Raw genomic sequence first — 21,021 nt, forward strand, 5'->3', positions numbered from 1 at the left:
TAACCCAGTTAATGCATAAAATAAGCATTTTAGAAAAGCGGTCTACAGTGACCCAGATGGTGTTGCTGCCATTGGACATGGGTAAGTCAACAATAAGATCCATGGCTATATGTGTCCTCGGTTCGCTAGGAGTGGGCAGAGGCTGAAGAAGTCCCCAGGGATGACCGGCCGGTGGTTTCTGTCTTGCACAGGTAGGACATGACTCCACATAGGCCCGTACATCTTCTTTCATGGACTCTTTGCAGGGTGGTCAGCGTTCTGGATTGTCCAGGGTGACCTACAAGCATAGAGTCATGGGCCCATCTGAGGATTTTCTTCCTGGGTGTCTGGGGAACCACAGTCTTCCTGGCTGGAACTGTGTGGGTAGCTGAGAGAAGTACCCTAGTAGGGTCAATTATATGGTGCAGAATATCAGGGACATCCTCCGGTGAAAAGGAACAGGAGAAAGCGTCCGCACGGGTGTTCTTGTCCGCTGGGTGATACTTCAAGAGGAAATCAAATCGGTTAAAAAATAAGGACCAGCAGGCTTGTCGGTGGTTCAAGCATTGCGCATGACATAAGTATTTGAGGTTTTTGTGGTCGGTGTAAACCGCCATTCCTCAAATGCCAATTTGATTGCTAGTTGCTCCTTGTCTCCTATCCCATAGTTTTGCTTGGCAGGGGAGAAGCGCCGAGAGAAAAAGGAACAGGGATGTAAGGTGTGGGTGTCACTATGTTGACTAAGGACAGCACCAACTCTGACATCCGAAGCATCCACCTCGACAATGAAAGGTCATCGGGGATCTGGGTGGTGTAGACATGGCTCTTGAAGAAACACCTTTTTGAGTTCCTGGAAGGCGATCACGGCTTCTGGAGACCACTGAGAGGGGTTGGCTCCCTTTTGCGTCATGGCTGTAAGAGGCGCGGTCAAGGTAGAATAGTGATGAATGAATGATCTGTGGTAGTTAGTGTGTCTGAGGAATCTTCGCAGAGCTTTAAGACCAATAGGTTGGGGCCAGTCCCAAATACTCTTGGTTTTTTGCGGATGCATCTGGAACCCCTGGCTGGATACCACATACCCTAAAAAAGGAATGGATTCCTGATGAAATGAGCATTTCTCTAATTTGGCATACAGTTGGTTATCTTTTAGTCTCTGTAGAACATTAGTGACGTCCAATTGATGGCTCTGGAGGTACAGCAGGTCCCTGAATATTTCATTCATCATGTTTTGAAATATGGCTGGGGGCATTGCAAAGGCCAAAGAGTATGACTAAATATTCAAAATGGCCATCGCGGGTATTAAATGCTGTCTTCCATTCATCGCCCTGGCATATTCGGACCAAATTATATGCCCCTCTGAGGTCCAGTTTTGTGAATATTTTGGCTCCTTGGAGCCTATCAAAGAGTTCAGATATCAATGGCAATGGGTAGCGGTCCTTCATGGTGATCTCAGTTAAGCCGCGGTAGTCTATACATGGGCGAAGGGATCCGTCCTTCTTACCCACAAAAAAGAATCTGGCTCCGGCAGGAGCTTTAGAAGGCCGAATGAAACCCTTTGCCAAGTTCTCTTGAATATAGGCAGACATAGCCTTGGTCTCTGACAGAGAAAGTGGGTACACACTTCCTCTGAGAGGCTCAGAATTGGGCACTAAGTTGATGGCGCAGTTAAAGGATCAGTGAGGTGGTAGAGTGTCTGCTGCTTTCTTAGAGAATACATCTTGAAAAGAAGAGTACTATTGAGGTAGGTCCGGAAGGGAGGTAGTAGTGTTCAGGAAAGGCATAGGAGTTACCACTTCTAAGCATTTTCCATGGCACGTTTTTCCCCATTGGGATAGTTCTAGGGTACTCCAATCGAATTGGGGTAAGTGCATTTGTAACCATGGCAGTCCAAGTACCACCGGATGTATTGCCTTACCCAGGGCTAGGAAAGAAATGGTCTCTGAGTGTAGAGACCCCATGCAGAGATGAATAGGTTGGGTAGAATAGGAGACCTCACCAGGAAATGGTTCGCCATGTATAGCTGACAATAGCAGTGGAGTAGGTGTCTGAACCCTGGGGATTCGTAGGTGCTCTACGAGTTGTCTGAGTATGACAATTTGATTGCTAGTTGCTCCTTGTCTCCTTGTCTCCTATCCCAGGAATTCAAGGGCATCTGAAATAATGGAGATTGGAAGTGTCAGTGGAGGAGATGGAGAAGTTAGACCTAGGAGGAGTCCTCCGGTGGATCCTTGGTCTGCAAGTTCCCAGACAGATAGGACAGGAGGGCACAGTGTGGCCAGGTTGTCCGCAGTACATCTCTTTTGGTGACACCTCTCCTTAGCTGTATTTAAAGGACCAGCTGCGGGAAAAACCCCACGGCCCCAACGGATGACCTCATCACTCCTTGCCTCATCCAGGGATCAGCTTTCACTCCTCGAGGCCTTCGTCTGGGATTCACAGTTGTCTGTGGTCTTCTTCTGGTCAAGGTCCTCCGTGGTCTTCTCTTGTCTAGATGGCTCCTTGTTTGATGTTCCAGATGTTCCTGGTCTCCTTCATTTGATGTTCCTGGTCCTGTTCATTGGAGCTCCTTCATTGTCTCTTCGGTGTCCTGATATTCCATGTCCTGAAGTCCCTGATGTTCCATGTTCTGTGTTCAGTCCTGATCCTGATGGTCCCATCTCTGGCTCTTCATCCTGCTTCCAGGTTTCCTGCTTGTCCACCTTTCCTGGCTTGCCACCATCGTGGTCTGTAATCAGGCCATGGGGGTTGTGTAGGGTGCTTCGTAGCACAAGGCCAGTCTTCATGTCTGCAGTGCAACTGTCTGGAAGGCCCTTTGTTTTAATTCCGAGGTCTGTTCCTGAATCTGAGTTCCGAGTCTTCAATCCTGTTCCCGGTATTCGGAGTGCCTTGTTCCTGCTTCCGCCCATGCCCAACCTAGCTTGATGGACTCTCTACCTAGGTAACATCAAGGTAGGTTGAGAGAATATTGTACAAATCTCATTCAGGCTGATACAGTACAGTGCGCTCCAGTGAAGTGCACTGTTAACCCGCAATTGGATGCGCGTTTTCGACACGCTAGCTTTACCCCTTATTCAGTAAGGGGTAATAGCATGTTGAAAACGCGCGCCCAACCCCCCCCCCCCCCCCGAACCTAATAGCGCCCGCAACATGCAAATGCATGTTGATGGCCCTATTAGGTATTCCTGCGTGATTCAGTAAGTAAAATGTGCAGCCAAGCCGCACATTTTACTTTAAGAAAGTAGCGCCTACCCAAAGGTAGGCATTAATTTCTCTCAGCACAGGGGAAGTGCATGGCGATATTAAGTCGGAGGTCCCGAAAGTTAAAAAAAGTAAAAAAAAAAGAAAAAAAATTTGAAATAGGCCCGCGGCTCGCGGGTTGAAAGCCGGACGCTCAATTTTGCCGGCGTCCGGTTTCCGAACCCGTGGCTGTCAGCGGGCTCGAGAACCGACGCCGTTGGCTGTCAAACCCGCTGACAGCTGCCGTTCCTGTCCGAAAAGAGGCGCTAGGGACACTTTTTACCGCCAGCCCTCATTTAAATAAATTAAATTACTGTATTGCGCGCACAGGAGAGTGTCCTGTGCACGCGCTGGGAGAGCAGGTGCTCGCCCGCTCTCCCGCGATTTTTACTGTATCGGCCCGATTGTTGTGTGAGTTTCCTCACTCTGAGGGACATCAAATCTTCATAAGAGTGCACTTCTCTGTTAGTATGATGTCTCACTCTGCATGTAAAAGTGGCCCCAACCCCTAAACTGCTACCTAAACCTCACCTTGAGTTATTAGGTGAGCCTCCTATACTGGCATAAATAGCTGCTTACTCTCTCTCCCCCCCTCCCCCTACTTCTCAGGCCCTTCCCCAGCTTAAAAATGATCAAAACAGAATTTGCAAAAAACTCACAAATTGCATTATGGGCATATTGCACAACTTAATGCTATTGAAAAAGGTGTAATTATTTTCGGCATTAAAATTGTGCGATATCATGCATTATGGCTTTGTGAAGACAGCCTACGTTTACAAAATGTCCATCCCTAACTCCTCCCCAATCCTTCCCCTTTTAAAAATTAGCATCGCACCATGCATTATGGTGCTTTTCACATGCAAAAACGCCATAACGCGAGTTGGAAAATGACCCTATAAGTTTCTACCTGAGGCAATGGAGGGTAAAGTGAGTTGCCCAAGGACACAAGGAGTGGCAGCGGGATGCTGTCTATACTAAGGAAAATGAAACCAGGTAAGTAATTTCTCCATTTTGTGGCATGTAGCCAGATGGACTTAGGACCAATGGGATGTACAAAAGCTACTCCCAATTGGGGCAGAAGGCTGCCCACGGTCTAGTCAACAGTGCCCGTGCATAGGCTACATCCTCTCAGACCTGTAAATCCAGGCAATAAAACCTGGAGAAGGTGTGCTAGGAGGACCATGTCACTGCTTGGCAGATATCAATGTGAGACAGCAGTTTAACTTCCGACCATGAGACTGCCTGAGCCCTAGTGGAATGAGCTCTCATCTGAGAAGGTAATGGCTTTCTAGCCTCCACATAGGCTCCCGTGATCACTTCCTTAATCCAGCAAGCTATAGCATTTCGTGAAGCTGGTTTGCCCTGTTTCCTTCCGCCGTGAAGGACAAACAGGTGGTCCTTCTTTCAGACCAGTTCTGAGACTTCCAGATACTGCACTAAAAGCCTCTTGACATCCAAATGATGGAGGAGGCGTCCTTGAGTTTATCTAGGCATGGCAACGAAATGGACTGATTCAAATGAAACTTTGAGACTACTTTGGGAAAGAAGGATGGGACAGTATGTAGCTATAATGCCTCTGGAGTCTTCCAGAGGAACAACTCCCAGCACAACAACGTCTGCAGTTCTGAGATGCGACGTGCTGAGCATATAGCCACCAGGAACACCGTCTTCAAGGTCAATAGGCACAAAGAAAGACTCTGCAGCAGCTGAAATGAAGGACTTGCCAAGAATTCCAGAACTAAATTGAGATTCCACAAGGGGACCAGTAACCGTAAGTGAAGTCGAAGGTGCTTCACTCCCTTCAGAAAATGGGCCACATCAGAGAGGCCCCATTCACCTTACCCTTGAAACAGGAGGGAGCTGCTACTTGCACCTTCTCTACTTAGAAAATCTGCTCTGATGTTGCCTTTTCCTGTGATGTGGGAGGCTGAGATCATCTGTAGATGTACTTCCACCCACTCCATCAGGAGGTCTATCTCCTTTGACACTTGTTAGCTCTTGGTTCCTCCCTGGCAGTTGATGTAAGCTACCGTAGTTGTTCTATCCGACATCACGTGGACCACTTAACCCTGTAATCTGTGGCTGAACTGTAGACACACCAATCTGACTGCCCAGGCCACCAGGCAATTGATGTTCCAGAGGGCCTCTTCTTCTGTCCACCAGCCCTGGGCTGTCAGCTCCTGACAGTGAGCTCCCCAGCTCCGGAGACTTACATCTGTCATGAAAACCATCCAATCTGGGGAGAAAGGGACACAGCCCTGTTCAGATAAGCTTCCTGTAATACTCCTGGAGGTGCCGCAGACTCCCATTGATATGTGGAGACAAACCAAATAGTCTTGTGACTGTGGGTTCCAACGAGACAGCAGAGAGTGTTGAAGAGGACACGTGCGCCCTTGCCAATGGCACTACTTCCAGGGTTGCCGCCATCAACCCAAGAACTCTGAGATAGCTCACACTGCCAAGCCTATTTCGTTCACCAGGTGATGAACCTGGTACATCAACTTCTGTATCCGTGTGGATTTATTTATTTATTTATTTTTAATTTTTATATACCGAAGTTCTTGTAGGGACTACAAATCACTCCGGTTTACATAAAACGAAGAACTGCTCAACAGAGAGCGGAGCTTTACATGGAACCGTAGAACATATGGAACAGTATAACTGGTTGACAATTTAACATAGTGCTAAATAAAGTAATAATAGTTTAACTGGTAATAAATAAAGAAATATAATATTTTATATAAGAAGTTTAACTATTTAACGTAGCAATAAATATAAATATAAGCAATGCCAAATATATATATGAAATAAAGTAAATTTTTGAGCTCAAAGATAATTGTCCAGTTGCAGATTCTTAAAAGTAGTACTTGATACAGTGTCCATAATTAGGGGATACTTATTAATTAGGAAGTCTGTCCATCACAGTAAGATTAAGCGTCTGGGAAAGCTTGTTGGAAGAGAAATGTCTTCAGTCTTTTTTTGAATTCTTGATGACTGGGTTCTAGTCTAAGATCTGGGGGAAGCGTGTTCCACTGGTGTGGGCCTGCTGAAGATAGCGCTCGTTTGCTCAATGATGATTTTATTTGTGGAGAATGCAGTGTTCCTCTGTATGCGCTTCTGATTGGTCTGGAGGAAGTGTGTGGTTGTAGTTGAGAGCTTAATGTGAAGGGAGCTAGTTTGTTTGTCGCTTTGTGGATGATAATGAGTACCTTATAGAGTATCCTTTGTTTAATGGGGAGCCAATGTAAGTTCCGAAGGATTGGGGTGATATGATCTTTTTTGTTAGTGCTAGTTAGAATTCTAGCCGCTGAATTCTGAATGGGAGAAAGATTTTGCCCCACCTGATGTCGAACTGGACTCCCAAGATACTCCAAGCACTGGGAATTTGAGGTTTCTCTTGGTGAGGTTTATTACCCAGCCGAGCTCCTATAACAGAGAGATCACTCTTTGGTTATCTGGAGACTCTCATCCATGGACTTGGCCCAGATCAGCCAATCGTCCAAGTATGAGTGCACTGGGATCCCTTCTTTTCTTAATGCTGCCGCCTTGACCACCATGATCTTGAAGAAGGTTCTGTGGGCGGTGGCTAAGCCAAAGGGTAGAACCTGAAACTGATAATAATGACCCAGCAAACTGATAATAATGACCGCAAAGCATAGGAAACGTTGGTGTTCCTGCCGGATTGGAATATGTAGGTAAGCCTTGGACAGATCCAGGGAGGTTAGGAACTCTCCCAGTCGTACGGTCATTATCATAGAGCATAAGATTTCCATTCGCAAATGAGTTACTCAAAGGAGACTGTTATGCTCTTGAGGTCCAGGATGGGGCGAAAGGAACCTTCCTTCTTGGGTACAAGAAAATAAATGGAATAACGTCCCATATTTTCCTGTGGCATAGGTATTGGGACTATCGCCCTCAACCTGAGGAGTCATAGAAGTGTAATCTCCACTGCCTATTTCTTGTGTTGGAAGTGGCAAGGAGACATTATGAATATGTCCCGAGAAGTGCTGAGGAATTCCAGTGCATATCCTTCTTGAATGACTTCCAGTACCCATTTGTCCAAAGTAATCTCTGTTATGAGAGCTGGCTGCGGAGACCCATGACCTGTCCCCCTCTCTTACCGCCTCCTCAGACCCGGAAGCCTCGCTCCGGCTGAGAACTGCCGCAGATGCGCTCCACCACTGCCTCTCCCCCGGACTGCCACTCACCGACTGGCACACAGTCGGGCTCTGCTTGGGCCCTTCTTCTGACACCTAGTCTCCCAGGCACGCGTGCGTGCCACGTGACCCCTTTTCAGGGGTCACCGCGGGAGGGGTCAGGACTCCTCCTCCCAGGCCTCAAACTATTTAAGGCAAGGCCTGCTCTTCAGGCCTTGCTTTGGCTACTCCTGGCTCCTGCTTGATTTTTGAACCTCTGTTCGTCTGTACCTGAGTTCCTGTATATCTGCATTCTTCAGACCTGAACCTTGCCTGCCTGACCACGAGATACGCCACCTGCCAAGACCCTTTCCTGCCTGACTAAAAGATACGCCGCCTGCCAAGACCCTTGCCTGACTGACCACGAGATATGCCACCTGCCAAGACCCTTGCCTGCCTGACCACAAGATATGCCACCTGCCAAGACCCTTGCCTGCTTGACCACGAGATACGCTGCCTATCTGAGACCCTACGTAAGTCCAGCTGGCCCCAGTACCCAAGGACTCAACCTGAGGGGAACGAGGGCTGGTATTGGTGAAGCCCCAACGGGGTCTCAGGCCTCTCCAACCTCACCTGTCCCTGAAGGTTTCATCTATATACCTCTCTGTCTGCCTCAGCTCCTCCAGGTCTGCCACTCTAGCCTCCAGAGATCGGACTCGTTCTCTGAGAGCCAGGAGCTCTTTGCATCGCATGCACATGTACAACTTTTCACCGGCGGGTAAAAAATCATACATGTGATACTCGATGCAAAAGACTGGGAAGCCCCCCTCTTGCTGCTGGGCTGCTGCCTTCATCTCAATTTTGTTCAGTTCCTAGTTAAGTTTTAGGTTGCTATGGGAGTAGGAATGTGTCTAACGTCCTTTAAATGTATTAGTGAATTCACTATATGTCTGGTAGTGGCCTACAAGGGACTGATCAAACTCTCAATAAAGTTTTGTTTTTGTTTTGTTTTTTTTTTGTGAAAGTGGCACCTGCCTATAAATTAAAGGATGAGCTAGGGGTGCGTGGGCGAGGGGTGGGAGGGTTGGGAAATCCAAACAGTCTAACTTCAGTCAGTCAGCCAGAGTGACTCACTGCTCTCTTGATTATCAAATGTTGGTACCTAATCAAACAAAATCACACTACCAAAACACCTTTCCAAGGTGAGTAACTGAACTGAACTTTTCAACTTTTTTAATTAGGTATACACTGCTCCTAGCTTATTTCTAGCTTCTGGCTACTTTTTTTTTTTTTTTTTTAATATACAAACACTCTAACTTCTGCTTACTAGCTGCCTTAGAGACTTTTAAAAATAAACAAACTACTGCTTAGTAGCTGACGTACTGACTGACTTTTTAAAAATGCAGTCTAACTTCTGTTTATTTGCTGCCTTACATCTGGTTATGCTCTTTATTGCGAATCTACAGACCATCTCGACAATTCCGTTCTATTGATAAATGTATACTTGAAGTACCTTCTATAAAATCTGTCAGTTTGGCACTCACCCGTAAACGAGCTTTTTCTGTTGCCGGTCCAGTACTTTGGAACTCACTGCCTGAACATATTCGTCTAACTGCTAGTCGTACAGAATTCAAGAAACTACTAAAAACCCATCTTTTTACTCAGGCTTACAATATATATTAAGTTTACCATAACATATATTCCTTTGTATTTTACGTTTATTTTATGATTTTAATATGATTGCATATGTTTATGATCTATTTGTCAATGTATTGTTAGTATAATATTATATGTGTATGTATTAATATGTAAACCGCCTAGACGGATAGTTCCCTACCCATTGTGCGGTATATAAGAACTGTAAATAAATAAATAAATATTAAAAGCACAAACACACAGACACACTAAATAATATTACCAAATAGTTAACTTTGCCCCAATACTTTTAAAAAAGACAATGTCCCAAGCAAAAACTTACTAATTCCATTCAGCCACCAGCAAGGTGATCCTCTCCTCTCAGTGCTCCCACTGTGCCTGCCCATCCAGCCCTTACATCACTACAAGGGACCTCAACTTCTGTGCCTGGCCGTCCAGCCCTTATGTCACTTCAAGAGACTGACCTCAAATGCTGTGCTTGCCCATCCAGCACTTATGTCACAACAAGGGCCTGAATTCAAACGCTGTGCACGTCTATCCAGCCCTTACATCACCCTGCCTCCCATCCTGCCCAAACTCCCTCCCTCCACCATGCCCTTTCCCACATTCCGATCATTCCTTATCACAGAAGACCAGCAGCAACTATTACATGCCAAACAATCACCAAACATCAACAACAACAAAAAAGAATCATCCCCATCATGCTTTCACCACTTAACCAAGTACTGGGTCTTACCCTTTTCTCCCTAACTCTTTTAAATGCCCAATCACTCACAAAAAAAAAACCCATCTTCTATATGACCACCTTTTGGACGAATCGCCAGACCTATGTGCAGTTACAGAAACCTGGCTCAAACCAGAAGATACGGTTCTGCTGAATCAATTACCTATCCACATATACGACATATTCTTCATTCCCAAAAAGAAGAAAAGAGGAGGTGGTCTGCTCCTTGCTGCAAAAAAAAATCTGGGGCTAACACTTCTATCAACTACCTCGTCCAGCTCCCTTGAATTTGCAGTATTCAAATCGGCTCAACTTCAAATAGGTCTCACTTATGCCCCACCTGGATGCCTAGATTCTGACCCATCTCCCCTGATAGAAATTATAGCTAAACACATCAACTCTGACGCCCCGGCCATCTTGTTAGGCGACTTCATTCTCCATGTGGACACCACTCCGCTTCCCTCTAACTGCGAATCCTTCCTTAATACTCTTTCCTGTATGGGCTTCAAACAACTTATAAAGGAGCCCACTCACAAAGCAGGGCACACCTTGGATTTAATTTTTATCAATCAAAGCCTAGCCCAAGCATCCCACATTGTCTGTCAGCCAATTCCCTGGTCTGACCACAAACTTATCTCCACGTCACTCCTCAACCAACTCTCTACGCCCTACTCTTCACAGAAAGCCACAATTCAACTCAGAAAATTATGCAAGCAGGAAACCTTAATCTCTCACCTCTCTCCAGAGCTTAACCTTCTGGACCTCACAGACATAGACACTGCCTTATCCTCATGGTCTAAAATAACGAGTAAAGTGGCAGACTTGACCTGCCCCCTAAAAACTAAGGTTATCCCCTCTAACAAGGACATGAAAAAACCTTGGTTCTCTCCAGAATTAAAATCCATTAAACGCGAACTTAGAAAAAGGGAACAGAGCTGGCGCAGGAATCCTTCCTCCTCAAACCTAGCATCTTTCAAATCGTTCATGCACCATTACAGGATCAAAATGCTTCAGACAAAAAAAGATTTCTACTCCCAGAAAATCCACAATTTCATCTTTGATCCAAAAGCCCTTTTCTCACTGGTTTCTTCTCTTACTAAACCTCCAATTCCGGCTATCCCAGATGACAAAGCAGCTCTCAAATCCATTGAACTTGCCAACTACTTCAAAGACAAAATAACTAACTTACTGGCCGCCCAAACAACACTAACATCCCCGGGCCAATCATGTCCTCTTCTCACGGCACCCCCTCTCATCTCTATGACTAATCAACCTTTCAAAGCCTCATTGCCTCATACAGCATTCCTGGAGGAATTCGAATCAACTTCCTCACTAGAAATAGAATCACTACTGAGGAAACTAAAACCAGCCTCCCACCCTTTCGATGCGATTCCTGCCAATCTTCTCATCTCAAGCGCCACAGAAGTTTCTAAGCCCATCTCGCTTATCATCAATGCCTCCTTAGCACAAGGTCATGTCCCCGACCCTCTTAAACTGGCTATCTTAAAACTAGAGATGTGCATTCATTTTTCACGATTTAGGCAATGCCTACGACATTGTCTAAATCATCATTGTTCGGCAAGTTGGAAAAAAGAATCAAAATTCCACAAATTTTCGGGTTAAAGTCGTTGTTTTATTACTACGCACTAACGGATGTTAGTGCGCATGGATTATCAGTTAGTGCGCGGTCTCTGGAATTAGGGCGCAGTACATGCCGCCACACCATACTGCGCACTAACGGATCATTAGTGCACACTATGTATATGACAGTCCGCATTGATATATGTTAGTGCGCAGTAATATAAATTGATACTAAATTGACACTTTTTTGTAAATTTAAGGTTGAATATGTATTCCTATTGGGTGTCTTCTTGTTATTTATTCATTACCAAGGTTACCAACAGCCGAGGTGCTGTTTTTTACAGATTGTTTTATATGGGGGATGGGGAATGAGAATGGGGGATAGAGCTATTAGCTTGAAGTTCTAATCCTACTGTAGTGTGTCTGTGGATATTGTGATTATGTCATCAGTCATGTGACTAGAATTTGTTTGATATATGCATAATATTCATTTGCATCATTTTTTAATTGGCCACTTAAATTAATAGGTTTATTTTCCCTCCTACTTTTAGTCAGTAGCTAGCTATAATAGCTATATAATAAGGGGTGCTCTGCTTAGGTGTTGCTTTTGTTTTGTGGGTTTGAGGAGAAAACATCAGCTCCTTTATTCAATCAGTCATTATAGCTAGCTGCAGCTGTTGATTGATAGTTAATATTATATAGTCTTTATTGTTATTAATAAGGGGTAGCTGGCTTAGCTAGCTGATACTAGTATCAGCCTATGATACTAGCCAGCCAGTAGCCAGTGCCACTAGCCACAGTAGCCTATATAGCTAGCAGCCAGTACCCACTAGCCAAAGTAGCCAATAGCCACAACCAGTGAGCTGAGCTCTACTTTTTTTTTCTGTTTCTTGAGTGAGCTCTTCGTTCGCAGCATTCCTAGCCTAGGCAGCATAGGCAGGCACCAGCACTCCAGCAGCAGTGCTTGCTTATAAAGGACAAGGTAGGTGCTTTTGACTGCTTTCTGTGCATTGCAGCAGTAGAGTTTTAATAGATTTATAATATATAATATCATATAATATATTTATCAATATTATATAGATGTATTAATGTGTTTAATCTACTAGATTTATCACTAATAGTGTTTAATAGCTAGCTAGCCATATAGCCAGTGACACTAGGCTAATAACTAGCTTGGATATTAGCCTAGTGTCACTGGCTATGGCTAGCTATTAAAGCCAGTGAGTCACTACTATCAAATTAATTCTACTACTAATCCTATAATTGGCCAATAGTCTGTCCAATATCCTATATTATGTATCTATATTGTGCTTGGCTTGAGGCTTCTGCTCCTGTGTGTGAGATTTGTGGGTAAGACTTGAAGTGGGAGGGAGAAGTTATTTTAGTCCAAAGAACAGAATAGGCCTGAAAAGGATAGGAAAAAATAGGAATAGGACTTCTCTAACCTCATTGCTTGGCTTGCATGTAGTATTAACAGAAAAGCCTAGTCAGTCCTGCCAGGAGGCTAATGTAATGAGAAGTATTGCAGCCTAGTTTCAGACTCAGTCTGCTGAATTTTGATGCTCTGGCCAATGCATGGTATAAATAATATAATACTGCAATTGCAATAAAATATATATAGTAAGTATACTATATCAAATTATCAATTGTCAGTGTCACTCACTGACTATTAATAAAGAATCACTATATCCTTGTTTGTCCTGTGGTCTGGGGGTAGCTTTAGCATGCTATTAGCTCAATAAAGCTTTAAAAATTAATACCAAACTAATTTATTAACTTGTTTAATGTACTATATTTATTATATATTTCTTTGACCACAGGATCATCATGCCACTACCAGTACCCTCTGGAAAAAAACGTGGTGCTAGTGTTAGTGCTACCAGAAAGAGCTGTCTGCCCGTCCCTAGGAAAAAACTGCGATTTTTTGAGAAGAAAGAGGATGTAGAAACGCAAGGAAACTTGTTGCAAGGGAAGGAACGAGCAAAATTTGAGGAAAAGGTGAAAATATTAGATGAAAGAATGGTGCTACAGAAAGTCTTGGATGATGATGATGAATCAGATATTGAGGAGGAGGAGGAGGCGGAGGAGGAGGATGATCAGGAGTTTTTGGCTAGTAAACATTCTGAGGAGGAGGATGAGGAGGAGGAGAACACCAGCAATGACAATGTTAGTCAGATTGCAAAACAAACAACTACTGCCAGTGCCAGCAGTATTTCTGGTACCCTGTCCCCTACACCATTTGAACATCCACATGTGACTAAAACTTCTACTACTACTGCTATTTCTACTACTAGTATGAAAATGACAACAAGTATTCAGCCTAGAGTAAGGAACAGTACAAGGACATCAAAGATTTGGAATCATTATCATGTTGTGGCTGACCAGAGATTTGGACAATGTATCCATTGTAAAAAGATGGTGAGCCGTGGAAGAATTATTGGACATCTTACTAACAGCAACATGAAATATCACCTTGAAAGAGAACATAGAGCACTGTTGCTTGCAGAAGAAGCTGGTCCCACCGTGCTTGCCCAGGCTTCAAGTAAAGCAACAGGGAAGCAGCCACAGAAGGAAAGTAGAAGTACTAAAGAAGATACAGATTGTGTGCCTCTGCAGAAGCAGCAGTCTCCTCTTCCTCATCCCCAGCAGCAGCGGCAAGCTACCATGGAGCAGATGGGGGTGGTGTTCTTCTGCAATGTCACGAGCAGGAAGCAGGCAATGTCAAAGTGGGTACACGACATATGCTCTAATGATTGCTTTTGGATGATCAGCCACTGCAGATTGTAGAAAATGAGGGATTTAAGCGGATGCTCCATTATTTCGCCCCTTACTACAAACTTCCTTCAAGAAGTACATTTAGCCGTCAGGTGCTTCCTTCCCTATACAGAAAATGTCGTGCTGAAATGCAGATTATGATGGCAAGGACAAAGGGGAGGAGCATCCATCTCACCACTGATGTTTGGACTAGTATGAATGCAGTTCATGCATATTTGTCTCTAACAGCACATTGGTGGCAGCTGGATGAGGCATTAATACCTGTAAGCAGCATTGGCCAGGATATCATTGGGCTTTACTGCATGCTCAAGTTCTAGACAAGAGACATACTTCAGAAAATAATCTTACACCGCAATTCAGGGGATGATGGAAAAATGGAATGGGCTCCTTAGAAGCAGTGATATGGAATGCTTAAATGGATATTTCATTACTTACAATGGTTCCAATGTTATAAGGCTCTGGCTGATGGTGGATATCAAACGGCATCCGATGCTTGCACATACCCTGCCATCTGATAGTGAGGGATGCTTTGGGGCCTTAGTGGAAGGAAAGGTGGTACTACTAGTTGTAGTAGTCAACTCCTGAAGCGGTTGATTGAAAAGTGTCGCAAATAGCTGGGCATTTCAATCGTAGTGTAAAAAGTGGGAAGCAACTCAGAAAGAGGCAAATAGCAGTTGGTGCACCTTTGCATCCTTCTTCAGGATGTGCCTACCAGATGGAATTCCACCTATCTTATGTTGGAGAGGTTGTCTGAACAGCAGACACCTCTTCATGATTTGGCAATGGCAACTGAAATTGGATTGGAAAATCTTCTTGGATGTCAGGACTGGACAAACATTGCACAGATGGTGCATGTCCTCAAGCCATTCAAAGTATATACTGATGCATTGAGTTCAGCTAATGCCACTTTGGGTGGTGTCATCCCTGTAATAAACTATCTGGAGGAGGTATTAGAGGAATTTCTGCATCATCCAGATTTCTCTAAGGAAGTGTTAATGCTTGTTAAATGCTTAAAAGAGCAAGTTCAAAAAAGATTGAAACCTCTCATGCAAAGGGATTGCTATATGTTAGCCACGATGTGTGACCCACGTGTGAAAGGCAGTATTGCTCTCAAGAACAATGCTCTTATACATTGGAAAAAAAAAGTTGATTAAAATGGTTGAAAACATAATGTCAAACAGGGTCTGTTCCACTGGTAACGATGAAAAAGAATTAGTATCATCCTTTCAGTCTCCAACTCCATCCTGCTCAAGTACTAGTATAATCAGCTGCTCCCCTACCCCTTCCATGACACATCAAATTATTAGTCATTCCAAATTTAATGAACTGCCTGCCATGTCACAAGCAATCGCATCAGCTGTTGGCAGAAGAGTGACTACTGAGTCCTACCTGCAGGAGAATGTTTCAGAAGTGCATGTTAAGAGTTTTCTGTCTGAGCCAATTCAGAGCATGGACTCAGATCCCTTGAGATATTGGGCACAGAAAGCTTCAATGTGGCCTGATCTTGCAATACTAGCACAGCACTTTCTTTCCTGTCCGCCAACAAGTGTGCAAAGTGAAAGAGTATTTTCAATGACAGGGAACATAGTGAGTCCACACCGTTCACGTTTGTCGCCAAAACGTTTCATCAAAACGAACTTTCCACTGCTTGGGTATCCGAACTTTCCCTGTGACTGGGAGGAGTGAGCCTCTTGTCGAGGGCCGAGATCCAGGTCAAGGGGTGGAACAGAGGCTTGGCTCTATGCAGCTGTGCTCCCCGCATCGCTTGCTGGGGCGCCCGGCAGTTGCCGCTACCACTACACTGCCGCTGCTTGCCTCTTGTGGCCCCCCAGGAGAAGCCAGTCCGAGGAGTCACAAGACATGAACACTCTGTCCTGCTGCGTCTCCGACAGAGGCTTCTCACTCCCAGGCTCCTTTCCCCCAGTGTCCACCTCTGAGGCAGGCAAGTCCTCGCTGGGTTCCTCTGCCTCAGCATCCATCTCCGACAGCATGATTGTGTGAATGAAGTATGAAAGAATTTCAGGCCAATACAATATTAAATTGCATTTACAGCGCACAGAGAGGTTGCTACTCTAACTAAGTAGCTAGTGGCTGTACTAGTAGTAGCTAGCTACTAGCTAGCTATACCTGTTACTGTTATATCCACTACTGTAACAATATATTGATTAACCAAATATATACAAACACCCTTGAGTGTGTGTGTAGCTGTGTACTGGTAATGTATGCAGAGATTGCAGAATAGAATAGATATACTTTGATACCAAATTTTCCATGTGTCCTAGGAGCCCATTTAAAGCAGAGAATGTATTTTATTGCCTGTAATTCTGCCAGTCCAGTATTGTTGTTCATAGCAATACTAAGTATAGTAAAGTACTAACAGACTACAGGAACTAACTAACTACTACTACTAGTACTAGGACTAAGAAATCAGAATCATGTGGAACAAACAAAAGACCTTAAGAAATCCTAATAAAAAGAGAAAACTGAGCACCCAGAAGTTGTACATTTCTGAAGGATTTTTTGTTCATGAGTCTGCTTTCTTCTTACTCCTACTTTAGTATCACAAGCATTACATTTTTTGCTTCAAATGGCTGTCTTGGTCATGCAGCAATTTTTGGCATCGACGTGTGAGTCATTGCAGTAGCTTGAGTGCTGCACACACTGCACACAGTGCACAATATTGCATTGGCCAGGTTGAAAGATGTGTGAATGGTCAGTAGCCACGGTTGAAGCCTTGACGTTGGCGCTACTGCTCACAAGTATACAACTTGTGCTAATTCAGCCAGACTGAATGTTTTATGGAAGTGTATGACTAACTTAGTTACTACTAAAACAATGAAATGTGTTGGATTATAATAGACATACATCCATACATGTCTGCTCTTTATAATTTAGTAGTACCATACTATTTAATTTTGGAATAATTATTATTAGTTAAATGACTCATAAAATAATATATAAAAAAGAACAAACAAAGATTTTCAAAAATTTTTAACATTTATTTTTTCAAATATATAACAAATAAATATATTTTTCTTTTTATTTAAAAAAAAAAAATGAGTGGAGGAGCCCAGGTCAAGGCGAAATATGATGCCTTGACTTCATGATGTTGCAGCAGGGTCATCATGTGGAGAGGAGGGTGCCGCCACCGGAGAAGCCTGCTCTGAAGCAGAGAGAACTGGCACCTCCTCCTCATGAGGCATCTCGTGAGGAGAAGAAGCCATTTCCCTCTGCTCCTGAGGGGCCTACTCCAGGGCTGACAACCTCCTCTCCACATTGCTGACACTCTCTTGAATGTCAGAGACCTTCTGCTGCAACATCATTGAAGTCGGCATCATATTTCGCCTTGGAACTGCCGTACTGTCCTGCAGGATCTCCTCCAGCTTTGAAAATTGTGCACAGCATTTACAGCTAGGAGGAGATCCTGGAGGAAGTACGGCAGTAGTAGTGCTGGTGCTGGTGCTGGCGCTGGTACTGCTGGGCCGCCGGAGGTTCCTCTTGTCCTGTAAAGAAATGTAAAAAAAAAATAATTCAACATGAGACACAGAACAATACATTACATACATTACATAGTCAGATATGACAAATAAATAAGCAAATACTGGATGCGTGCGAGCAAGTTTATAAAATAATCTACCCCTTACTTAGTTTATTGACCTTGAGGATTAAACACTGTTTGTAAAGACGGTATACAAACACTTTTAAATAAAAATAAATAAAAATGAGGAGTCCATTGCAGGGGAGAAGGAGTGAGGGGGAGAGTGGAGGGATATCAAATCAATCAACATAGATTAGAGATAATACATAATTTGAAGGATTGGAAGGAGAAATAATAGTCACTCTCAGGTTACACAGAATATGATGGTAGGAGGTACACTACAAACCGCTTCTTTTTTTTCACCTTCAATTCTTTAGTTTACCATCATAGCCACTCAGTGTCATTTAACATATACAAATAAATAAATAAATAAATACACACATCCCCCCATTCCCAATCCCCAGCCACTATAACTGACTGATATAAAAAAAAAGATTTTGTTTTTCAGCCTCAGATAATATATACTACTGTACTGGCCAAGATATATTATTACCTAGACCACTCATTGGCGCTGGTGCCTCCGTCCTCCTCTGGTGTCAGCTCTGCCTCCTGCTAGGCCCAGGAAGCCCCGCCTCGTCCCTGCCTGGGTGTGGTTCTGTACAAGACAAATCAAAATTCAGAGAACAACAGTTAAAATTTTAAAAACAAGAATGAGATCAGATACAATGATTCATTCACTGTTATAGTAAACAAACATATTTAAACACAAATTCCATTACAATTAATTGAATAGTTGTGTAATGTGTTGTTCTTGTGTAGTATTCTGAAAACAACCTACCAGAACGGAACGGGGCAAGATTCGGCGGACCTCCTCGAGCCACCTACTCTCGTGTAATCGCAAATGGCGACCTGAAAATTAGAGGAATATACAGGAAAAAGAATAACATTGATTAATTATTACAACATGCCCATGTTTTGCCTTGACCTACTAGATTATTTTTTATGCAACATACAAAAGTTAGTTATAAAAAAATACTATTTAATTTATATTTCAATGTGGCTTTCAAAAAAATCCCAAATACCACCATTTCAAAACGATAAATATAAATATCAATAATATACCACAGATAATTTTATTTCCTTTGTAGTCTTGTTATTAAGTATTAATACTAGTATAGTATAGGGTAAGGGTGGTACACTAGTAGCTAGCTAGCTAGTAGCTACTAGTATTTCTGTTTTTTTAAAATATATTTACTTAACATTATAACTTTTATTACTTATAGTAGTTAATTATTAGTTTATAATTATATAACTCACTCTATGCTACTAGCTACTGTAGCTAGTATTACTATCATACTCTATTCAATTTTCAATGACAAAATAATATACATAATTTATAATTGAATAACATGATCAACATTATTATTTCTCACCTTTCTTTTTGAGGTCTTCCACCTCACGAGGGTAGGAGGCCCGCCAGCAAAACTCCTCCTGGAGAGAGGCCCAGGCAGCAGTCTCCCTTTCCAAGTTAGGCCTGCTGCCTGGGGGGGTGTAGAGGTTCCTCTCATCCAGGAGGATGAGCCGAGCCAGGAGGTCCACATCTTCCCGTGTAAAGCAGGTCCTTGCTGCCACCTTGGAGGAGAACGGTGGGGAGGAGTCAGACTCCCTGTCCTCAGCTTCACTAGACTCCCTTTCACGTTCCATCCTACCATGAGAAAATAAAAAAGAAGATGAAAAAAAGTATGTGCTATAGGACACCTGTTTGTTCAGAAGCTCACACACTAATGCAGGGAGGGAGCTGTCTCAGCCCTCACCCCTCACCCACACACCATTCACTGGCTGGGACATGGGGGAGGGGAGGAGTGAGGGTCGGGCAGCTCCCCCCCTGTCTGTGAAGCCAGCCTCTCAATAGTAATGCAGGGAGGGAGCTGTCTCAGCCCTCACCCCTCACCCACACACCATTCACTGGCTGGGACATGGGGGAGGGAAGGAGTGAGGGTCGGGCAGCTCCCCCCCTGTCTGTGAAGCAAGCCAGCCTCTCACTAGTAATGCAAGGAGGGAGCTGTCTCAGCCCTCACCCCTCACCCACACACCATTCACTGGCTGGGACATGGGGGAGGGGAGGAGTGAGGGTCGGGCAGCTCCCCCCTTGTCTGTGAAGCCAGCCTCTCACTAGTAATGCAGGGAGGGAGCTGTCTCAGCCCTCAGCCCTCACCCACACACCATTCACTGGATGGGACATGGGGGAGGGGAGGAGTGACGGTCAGGCAGCTCCCCCCCTGTCTGTGAAGCAAGCCACCCTCTCACTAGTAATGCAGGGAGGGAGCTGTCTGACACTGACAATCTCTGTTAAACTTTTTTTCACTAAATTAGCATAAAATTAAATGAAGTACTTTGTGTGTTAAACTTTTAATTTCCTCCATATTATTTCCCCATATTATTTTATGCTACTTTACCGAAAAAAAGTGCATTAACTATTTAACTTAACCAACTAAGTAACTAGTAAAGTAATACTGTATAAAAACTAAAACAAAACCTTATATATTTATATATAATATACACTTACAGTGGTAGATATTGAAGTAGTTGAAAGAAATGATGATGACAGTCTGTAGTGTCACTGTCTGTCTATCTATAGTGTAGTCAGTCTCTGTAAGTGCGTGTTTCTTAGTGCGTGTATTTGAAGCAAAATGGCCTCTGGGGACCCCACAGAGCATGCTCAAGGTAGTGCGCACTAACTTTAGGTAGTGCGCACACAGTCTCCCTTGTGCGCACTAACCCGCATTAGTGCGCACTACCTATGGATGAGTTAAAATACTGGTTCTACATTCCCATTGGCTGTTTTCCAGGTGGTGCGAACCCGTGGGAGCCCAGAACCATACATCTAGCTAATGAACTCCTTAAAAATTGATACGTTTTACTTATAAGTTGCAGTTTTTGTTAGTGCGCACTAACTTTAGGTAGTGCGCACACAGTCTCCCTTGTGCGCACTAACCCGCGTTAGTGCGCACTACCTACGGATGAGTTAAAGTACTGATTCTACATTCCCATTGGCTGTTTTCCAGGTGGTGCGAACCAGTGGGAGCCCAGAACCATACATCTAGCTAACGAACTCCTTAAAAATTGATACGTTTTACTTATAAGTTGCAGTTTTTGGTAGTGCGCACTAACTCCCCGATAGTGCGCACTAACGGGAAGTTAGGGCGCACTACGCCCGTTAGTGCGCACTAACTCCGTTCGTAAAAAAAATAAACCAACACGCGAAAAAGCTAAATTTTTAAACGAATCGGCCGACCGAAGCCCGACCCGATACCTAAAAACGAAGCACATCTCTACTTAAAACCCCTTCTAAAAAAAACTAACCTCTCCACCGACAACCCAGCAAACTTTCGTCC

The 21,021-nt window shown here is 43.9% G+C and overlaps 1 long non-coding RNA gene across 1 annotated transcript; it reads right to left on the reverse strand.

Annotated features, from left to right (window-relative positions):
- Positions 1–17,487: 17,487 nt before the first annotated feature.
- LOC115074040 lies at positions 17,488–18,531 on the reverse strand. Its single transcript, XR_003852174.1, has 3 exons — positions 18,465–18,531; positions 18,180–18,281; positions 17,488–17,591 (listed from the first exon to the last, which is right to left on the reverse strand). It is a non-coding gene; the product is annotated as an uncharacterized LOC115074040 (long non-coding RNA).
- Between the last annotated feature and the right edge of the window lie 2,490 nt (positions 18,532–21,021).

Source organism: Rhinatrema bivittatum, chromosome 12 (assembly GCF_901001135.1).
Source record: "Rhinatrema bivittatum chromosome 12, aRhiBiv1.1, whole genome shotgun sequence".
NCBI lineage: Eukaryota > Metazoa > Chordata > Amphibia > Gymnophiona > Rhinatrematidae > Rhinatrema > Rhinatrema bivittatum.